Source organism: Sus scrofa, unplaced genomic scaffold (genome assembly GCF_000003025.6).
Source record: "Sus scrofa isolate TJ Tabasco breed Duroc unplaced genomic scaffold, Sscrofa11.1 Contig344, whole genome shotgun sequence".
Lineage (NCBI taxonomy): Eukaryota > Metazoa > Chordata > Mammalia > Artiodactyla > Suidae > Sus > Sus scrofa.
Genome location: NW_018085183.1, coordinates 17,711 through 25,768, shown reverse-complemented (window position 1 = coordinate 25,768; position 8,058 = coordinate 17,711). Strand labels below are relative to the sequence as shown.

The window sequence follows — 8,058 nt, the reverse complement described above, 5'->3', positions numbered from 1 at the left end:
CAAAGATCCTGTCCCAGCCAGCAGAAAACCCCGAGGACTCGAGGCCTGGGCCTGGAGCCTGAGGGGCCGAATGCCTGGCTTGGCTGTGCCTCCTCTCAGGGGGCTCTTTGCCTGCCTGATCTCCTGCCCTGGCTGCAGCTGCTCCGGAGGCTCTTTCCCTTAAATAGCTGCTGCTGTGCTGTGGGCAGGACCCAGGCAGGTGGGAGGGATGCCTGCAAGGGTCAGCAGCCTGGGGGAGAGGGAGGGGAGGAAGCCAGCAGGGGCAGGGGAGAGGCTGGGGGAGGCCCCTGCAGACCTGACTCTGCCACTAGCCAAGCACAAGACAAGGGTACAGAGAGGTCAGCAGGCAGCCTGTGAGCAGATTAAGTAAGAAGGGTGGAGAAGTCAGAGGATTCTGGGGACCAGGCCTGGTTAGTTCTGGCTTGAGGAGAGTTACCTCTCAGCTCAGATGTGTCTACAAAGGAGGAGAATGGTCCTTTCCCCTCCCGCCTTGCTGACTGTCTGTGTGTTAGGAGCAAGTGGAGGAAAGCAGACCTCAGTGCTCTGCCATCTGTGAAGCTCAGCCTAAGGGTGACCTTCAGAAGCCCCCTCATTGTGACCAGGAGTGGGAAGCCCTGGGCCTCTCCTTCCTGTTCAGGGGGCAGTGGAGCTAAGCCTGTGTTGCAGCTGCTCCCTCAGGTGGTCATGAATACAATGGACTCCTCCAGGCGCTGGCAAAGGTTCCAGATTTCACCAAGATGCTCCTGTGGCAGGTGAGCCCCTGCAGCCATCCCTCCAGGACAGGAGGAGGTGGGAGATGGAGGATTCTGGTCACAGTGGGGCCACGTGGGGGGTGTGGCTTCTCCCTGGCCTCTCAGCAGCTTCCCTGAGCATCACCCTCCTCTCACCTGGGCACCCAGGAGCTGAGCTGACTCTGTTTAAAGAGCCAATTGGCTTCAGATGCAGGACAGTGGGTGCTAAGGCAGCCTCATGGGCCTCCTCCCATACAGGGGTACCTGAAAGGGAGCTGTCAGTGTAGGTGTACAGTTACCAGGGTAACTGGGAAGTGTCCGGGGTTGCCCAGGGTTTAGAAAAGCCACTGAGGACCGTGGAGCTCAGCCTAGGCCCTGGAAAGGGGTGGCCCTTTCCTGAGTTGACCGTGAGTGTGGTAGGGAAGGCCTGACCCTAGGATCCTACCTTTCCTCTTACTGCCCCTTGAATGGATGTTCTTTAGCAAGAGACAAGCCCTTCCTTCACCCTTCGAGAGAAGACCTAAGGTAAAGGCTAGTCGGTTATGTCAGCTCATCCTATGTGGTTAATGACTGCTCCCCTCAAAGCACCTTTGTTTCCTGACCCACGGCCTGTGGGGTTCCAGGGCCAGGGATTGAACCTTTAGCACTTCAGTCACCTGAGCCAGGGACCTCGCTGGATCCTTAAGTCACTGAGCCAGCAGGGAACTCCTCAAATCACGTTGAAAATGGCAAGCACAGAAGTTCCCTTCATGGCTCAGTGGTTAACGAACCCGACTAGTATCAATGAGGATGGGGGTTCGATCCCTGGCCTCACTCAAGGGGATAAGTACCTGGTGTTGCTCTGAGCTGTGGTGTTGGTCGCATAGGCAGCATGTCTCCCATACTGTGGGAGCTGTGAGTAGGCCGGCAGCTGTAGCTCCTATTTGATTCCCAGCCTGGGAACTTCCACATGCCGCAGGCCTAAAAAGCTAAAACAAATAGATACAAATTTAAAGGGTGATTAATAAATGCAATGGCAGGCACAAAGCCCTCTTAACTCTTTCTGGTAGGACATGTGATGTGGTCTTGTTTGAGAGGAGCAGAAGTAACTGCATATCTGTCCGATCTTTAGCTCAGGGCTTAGGGGCTGTGGGCTGAAGGAGAGCACATTTACTCATCCCAGGTTAATACAGCCTTGTCTGTTTCACATTCTACAGTCCTCCGTGTTCCCTATCCATGAGATCAGTGTGCCCCAGAGGGTGATGAAATCTTCATGTCATGTAACTTTGGTGCATGATGGAGCAGATATTTGCATGGTGGACTGCTTTTCCTAGGACTGTGCTTTCGCTGTTTAGCACCGACGTAGGATAAGATCTGATTGGAAATGTGATGGGACGAGAAGACATGGATAAAAGGTAGCCCTGGTACCTGGTGTTTATCTGCTGGGCAGTAAATGTTGGATCTGGCCGGCACTTGAGGAGGCACTGGGGAGGAGAGGTGGGGTGAACCAGGCCGGGAGAGTGCCTGCTGTCAGAAAGATGATCTCTAGCACAGAAGGTGCATATTGACAGATAATACATATTAAAATATGACTGTGATGTGCTTAGTGCTTTTGTGTTCGCGGGTCCTATATGCCAGCCCGGACTGACAAGTGCCTGAGTATAAACATGGGACAGTTGAACAGTGACACACGGTTTTTTCAGGAAGCATGTTTCAGGTTTTTTTGTTTTTTAAAGAGTGAACAATTGTATTTTTGATCCAGTGTTCCCTGACATTCAGTTGTTGGATCCTGGTGCTTTTGGACAGAAAAACTTGTGGCCAAGGCTCATGGGTGGCTCTGCTGCCCCCAAGTGGTGTGGGAACCTGGGAGAATCTCCCTATCTCCATGAACCACAGTGTCTTCATCAGGAAGATAAAGTCCTTCCAATACTCGAAGTTCCTCTCCTGCTGAGTTTTTTTGTTTTTGTTTTTTTCTTTCCCTGCATGCCTGTGGGTCAGAGATGCATGTTGCATGTGCCCTGGGAACTGCAGCCAAGTCCTGCCTTTGGTCCCTTGTCTGTGTTTTTCCTGCAGGAGCCTGAACTGAGTCCACACACTGAACTCACAGACCTGCAGGAGGAGATGAAAGAAAGAAAACCAGCAGGTTTTGAGGATGAGAATAACCCAAGTAATAGCAGAGGAGGTGCTGTGCAGGAGAGGTGGGCTGGGTGGGCTCCAACCACCATCCTTTCTGTTAACAGCCAAACGCGCTAACCGATTGCGCCACAGAGACACACCGCCTCAAGGGCCTGTTATAATAAGGTCATGGAATCAGAATGTATTCCCGGTCGCCTCCCACCCCAGCAGGAAAAAGATTCAAATGTCTCCTATTTTGTGCAACCTCACGAACACCGGGAACACTGAGCCTGGTCGTCGGACACGTCTTGGAGTTGACTCGGAGCCCGAGGGACCTAAGGGAGCTGGGGGCTCCAGCGAAACAGCGCCAGGCCCCAGACCATACTCCTCTGCTCCTGGCCGCCTTGAGAGCGGCCCTTCAACGTGTGAACGAACGCAACCGCCCATTTCCCATTCGCCATCGGCCTCACTCGTCGTGCTCACCGCAAGTCCCTCCAAGCCCGGGTGGTCGCGCAGAGGAAGGACACCAATCAGCTGTGTCCCCACCGCCCCGCGCACTCTTGGCGCCTCCAGCGTTCCCTCGCCACGCAGCCCCTCGCCCGGAGCACGCCTGACACCCAGCAACCACCCAGTAAACGCTCTGCCAAGGATGCACACCACCTCAGGATCCAGAACAAGAATTCTTATGCCACCTCTAAGATTTTTAGTCCCAAAGGAACCTAGATTTTTCAGATCGGCTCTTCTTCCAAACCTTTATTCTAGCAGCAGATTTAGAGCCAGACAAAAAGTTTTAGAAAGGCTAAGGGGGCACCCCCTCGACCCGCTCTTCAGGCTCTCCACCCAAGATGGTGGTGCGGCGGCCTCAGCCAGGGGACGCAGGTGTCAGGGAGAAGGGTGAACGAGGAAAGGTGGCAAGGAGGCAGAGGGTTAGGAGTATTGGGGGAGAGATCGACAGGGAGAGAGTGAGAGAGCGAGAGATTGAGACTGGTGTGGGCTGTGGGACCCTGGCAGCTTGGGTGTGACATCGAATCCTAACGGAGAACCCACTGCCAGTGCCTGATAACCATGGGCAGCACCGTGTGGTTCTACCTTTTGGACCAGGTGGCTTGCCTCCTTCCCGCCCACAGAGCAGGTGGGCAAGGTAGCGGGAGGCGCACCTCACCCGAGGACTCAAGAACAGAGGTGGCCCAGACTCCGGAGAAGAGCGCCGGGAACTCTGCTCTCCACCCACCTCCACCCCCCACCCCACCCCCGGCCCCTTTCTAAAGCGCAACATTTGGCCGCCTTTACCGGAATTCTCGCCCTTTTCTGCCCTCAGGCTTCCGGGCAACTCCGGAGGCCCTGAGCACTGATCTGCAGGGGCCTGAGGGGTCGCCTGGTTCCTGCCAGCTGGAACTTGGCTTGCAAAGAAAGAGGGCTCCCTCTGATTTCCATTTCCCCGGCCTAGGCTGTGGGTGCTGATCCAAGACGCAGGGGGGCTGCAGAGACCCAAAGGAGGGAATCTCCTGTCGGTCTTCACCTTTGCGGATGGCGTGCTCCCATACGAAAAAAAAAACCCCCAATAACCCGCGCACAAGGAAACTACCAGAGTCAGCAAACGAACTGTGTATAGTGGCAGGGCACACGACAGGCAAAAATCAGGTGTGTTTCTATACATCACCAGTGAACAATCTGAAAGAAAACAGTTAAAAAAAAATTCAATTTACATTAGCACCCCAACGAATGAAATACCTGCGAAATAGTTTTGAAAACTGCTGCTGCAAGAGATGAAAGAAGACCCGAGGAAATGGAAAGACAGGCTTCAGGGACTGGAAGATTCAGTGCAGTTGAGAGGCCAGTAGTACTACTCAAAGTGGGATGTGCAGAGTCAATACAGTTCCTGTCAAAATGTTTTCCTCTGCGCGTTCTAATTGCACACCCTTGATCCCTTGCAGTACCTTTCCTCCCAGACATTGTGGTTTTCCTGCCTTCAAGTTTGACTGGGTCTTTTTATTTGTTGTTGGGTTTTTTGTTGTTGTTGTTGGTTGGTTGGTTTGCTCTTTCCCATGTGTCTGAATAACTGTTTGAACTGATAGAATGAACACCGTTGGAATCAAAGTTTTCATCTTCTTCTCTGGTGATCCGAACATCTGTGTGAGCTCTGGGTCACTTGCAAATGCTGGATTCGTCTCCTCATGACGGGTCCTTTTTGCTGCCTCTTTGGATACTCGGCGATCTCTTGATGGAGTGCCAGACACTGAACTTTACCTTGTTGGAGGCCGGAGAGTTTTGTGTTGTGGTACACGTCGGGCTTCCGGTTCAGGGATGCATGAGTTCTTCGCAAAGAGTTTGATCCTGTCGGGCCTTGCTTGTATGATGTGCTAAGAGGTCCAGGGCAGTGCTTGGTCTAGGGCGAGGAGTACGTTCTCGCTGCGAAGAATGGACAGTGCTCTCGGGCTTGCTAACTAGCTGGGACCATGGCCCCCGGCCCCTTGTCTCAGAAATCAGGCGGCCCGGCAGGCCTGCCCACAAAAAAAAACGAAAAAGCACACTTGGGAAAAGGATCTTTGCTCGGTAACGGGGCTCGCTACTCACTGCAGCGCACACTGGGCGCAAAAGACTACTCTGCCATTTAAACGCAGAAACGCCAGAGGAGAGCGCGAACGCAGTCCCCCACTACCACAAATTACGCAGTCGAGTTTCCCACATTTGGGGAAATCGCAGAGGTCAGCACACCCGCAGTGCAATGGGTGAACCTCGCCCTGGGAAAACCACCTTCCTGATCATGGTGTTTCCCCTGCCAGGTAAGTATGAGCGCCTCTCCCCCCGCCCCCCGCGCGGCCGCCGGAGCCTTGCACTGTACACACACGCTCACTTTGCTCCCCGTCCCTCCCGACCCCCTCCACCACCCTACGCAGCCCCTCCTTTTCCGTGCCTCTCAGCACCCCACGGACACCGCTTCTAAATGAAAAAGGAGCAACATCTGCGGAGGATTCCACACCCGGGGAAGCGGCTGGCGGGAAGTTACCCGACTCTGCCGCCGATTTACATAAGCCAACCCCCACGCCCCCACGTCCGACCTCTGAGACGGCGCCTGTCCTCCAAGCCCCGCCCCTGGGCCCTCCCCTCGCCGCCCCTCCCGGCCCGACCGCAGAGGGGCGGGGCGGCGGCCCAATAGGGGAGTGACGTCACGATCCCGCCCACCTGGCCGAGCCCTTCGACCAGCGGCAAAGGAACTCGGATCTTAACTCTGCGGTGAAGGCGGATTTTTGCCAGCCGCCTAGAGTCCTTCCTTATCTGTATTCTTGGGTGAAGCGCCCAGGGAGGGAATTCTGGAATTGAGTTTTTACGCTGATCCAAAACTTTCTTAAGGAATAAGGAAGTCGTCGGAGTTCCCGTCGTGGCTCAGCGGTAAAGAACACGACCAGTACCCATGAGGACGCCAGTTGGATCCCTGGCCTCGCTCAGTGGGTTAAGGATCCGGCGTTGCGGTGAGTGGTGGCGTAGGTCACAGACGCTGCTCGGATCCCCAGTTGCTGTGGCTGTGGTGTGGCCCGGCAGCTGGAGCTCCCATTTGACCCCTATCCTGGGAACTTCCATATGCCACCGGGTGCGGCCCTAAACAGAAAGACACACACACACACACACACACACACACACACACACACACACACACACACACACACACACACACACACGTAAAGCAATGGCTACAAATAGGAACAAGAGTCTAAGTATGTGTCAGGTGCAGAGACATAGAGATTCAGGGTCACATCACTAAGGGCTGCTCAGTGTCTTTTCTGTGCACGTCCTTCCTACTTCATTCTCATCATTGTATCCCAGGGACCCTGTTTTTCTTTCCTCACCATTCAGAATACAAGAAATGAAGATTCTGAAAAAGAGCTGCTGCCTAGATGAAGGGCTGGCAAGGTGACATGTTTCCTTGAAGAGTGGGAACTTGGATTGCTTGTTTGTTTGTGTCATTTTCTATCACAGTCTGGGGGAGAGCTGAGGTCAGGGGGTGGGGGAGGCTGGAGAAGGCCGCGGGCTTGAGTTTTCCGACCAGAGAGCAAGGAGTGGACTAGCTTGATCCTTGGGGGTGCCTCTGGGCTGAGGGGGAAGCTGACTCTTGAGGGGAAGCATGGAGCTGACAGCAGATGTACGGAGGGCCCCCAGCTGACTTCCAGGGGGGCACCTCCCTTTCATCTTCTCTTCTCCCCCTTTCCTCCTCCTTCCTCTATGCAACCTTCAGAAGTAGATGTGGAAATCTACTCAGTCATTGGAAATATTCTTAGTATCATGGGATAGTAAGAGCTCAGAGAATCTCCAGGAAATGTGAGAACCAGGCTGTACAGACAGGAATAAGAAAGGCCAATCAGAGGGAGCACACAGACGGAGCCACACTGTAGCACTACCTGGGAAGGACACCACTGTCCCCTGCTGAGTGGCAACCCCTGTCACTTTGCACAGGTGACACTACCGGCCCTGCACAGGCGACACACCGCCAGTGGCTCCAGTGACTTCTGCCGCACCTGGTCAGTCTTAAACTACGGCTCTAGAGGTGAATGTCCCCAGGGCCTCCTCCTTGAGTCTCTCAACTCACGTCAAAAGCTGGAGTCCTTGTGACTGCTGGGGACTGGCCAGCCCTTGGTACTAGACCCACATCTGAGTCCCGAGGAAAACCAAGAAAGCAAGTATGTGACCCAGAGTGTGGGAAGTTCCTCACACATGGGAAGGGGGTTCAGATGCTAGACGGCCTGGCGATGACCGAAGACCAGGCTGTGCCCAGCACCATGCAGCCAGCCTTGTGGAGAATGCCATAATTCCAGTGCCCAAGCCCTCCCCCAGCCCTGTCCCAAACGAACACCCAAACACACGTCCACACCCCAACCTCGGAGTGTGCTAGAGGTTTATCCCTGAGCCCAGCATGATGTTCTGTCATCCAGCGTTACTGAAGTCCTGTCCACTGAGGATGGAAAGGTTTGAAAGTTCTCCTTTCTGGGGATAGAGTAGCTGTTCTAAAGCCATGGTAACAAATAGCCACCAGAGCAGGGTTTAAATCCTCTCTATCCACCAGCGACCACTGTAGGAGTGTCCTGTGGTTACTGTGCCATGTGCTTAGTGGCTTAAAACAACACACATTTATCATCTCAGGGTTCTGGCGATGAGAAATGCAAGATGCAGCTCACTGAGGTAAAGTCAGTGTGCCAGCAGGGTTGAGGTTGCTTGTGAGGGCTGCAGGGCAGACACTGTT

At 54.2% G+C, this 8,058-nt stretch overlaps 1 long non-coding RNA gene across 8 annotated transcripts in view; it reads left to right on the top strand.

Moving 5' to 3' along the window:
- Positions 1-8,058, top strand: part of LOC102164320 — a 45,704-nt gene that overhangs the window by 20,056 nt on the left and 17,590 nt on the right. For 7 of the 8 annotated variants that reach the window (XR_002341244.1, XR_002341238.1, XR_002341240.1 and 4 more), the window contains one exon: positions 513-752. The exons of the other annotated variant lie outside the window; for it this stretch is intronic. This is a non-coding gene — a long non-coding RNA (uncharacterized LOC102164320). The remainder of the gene's footprint in view (positions 1-512; positions 753-8,058) is intronic. 8 annotated transcript variants of the gene reach the window in all.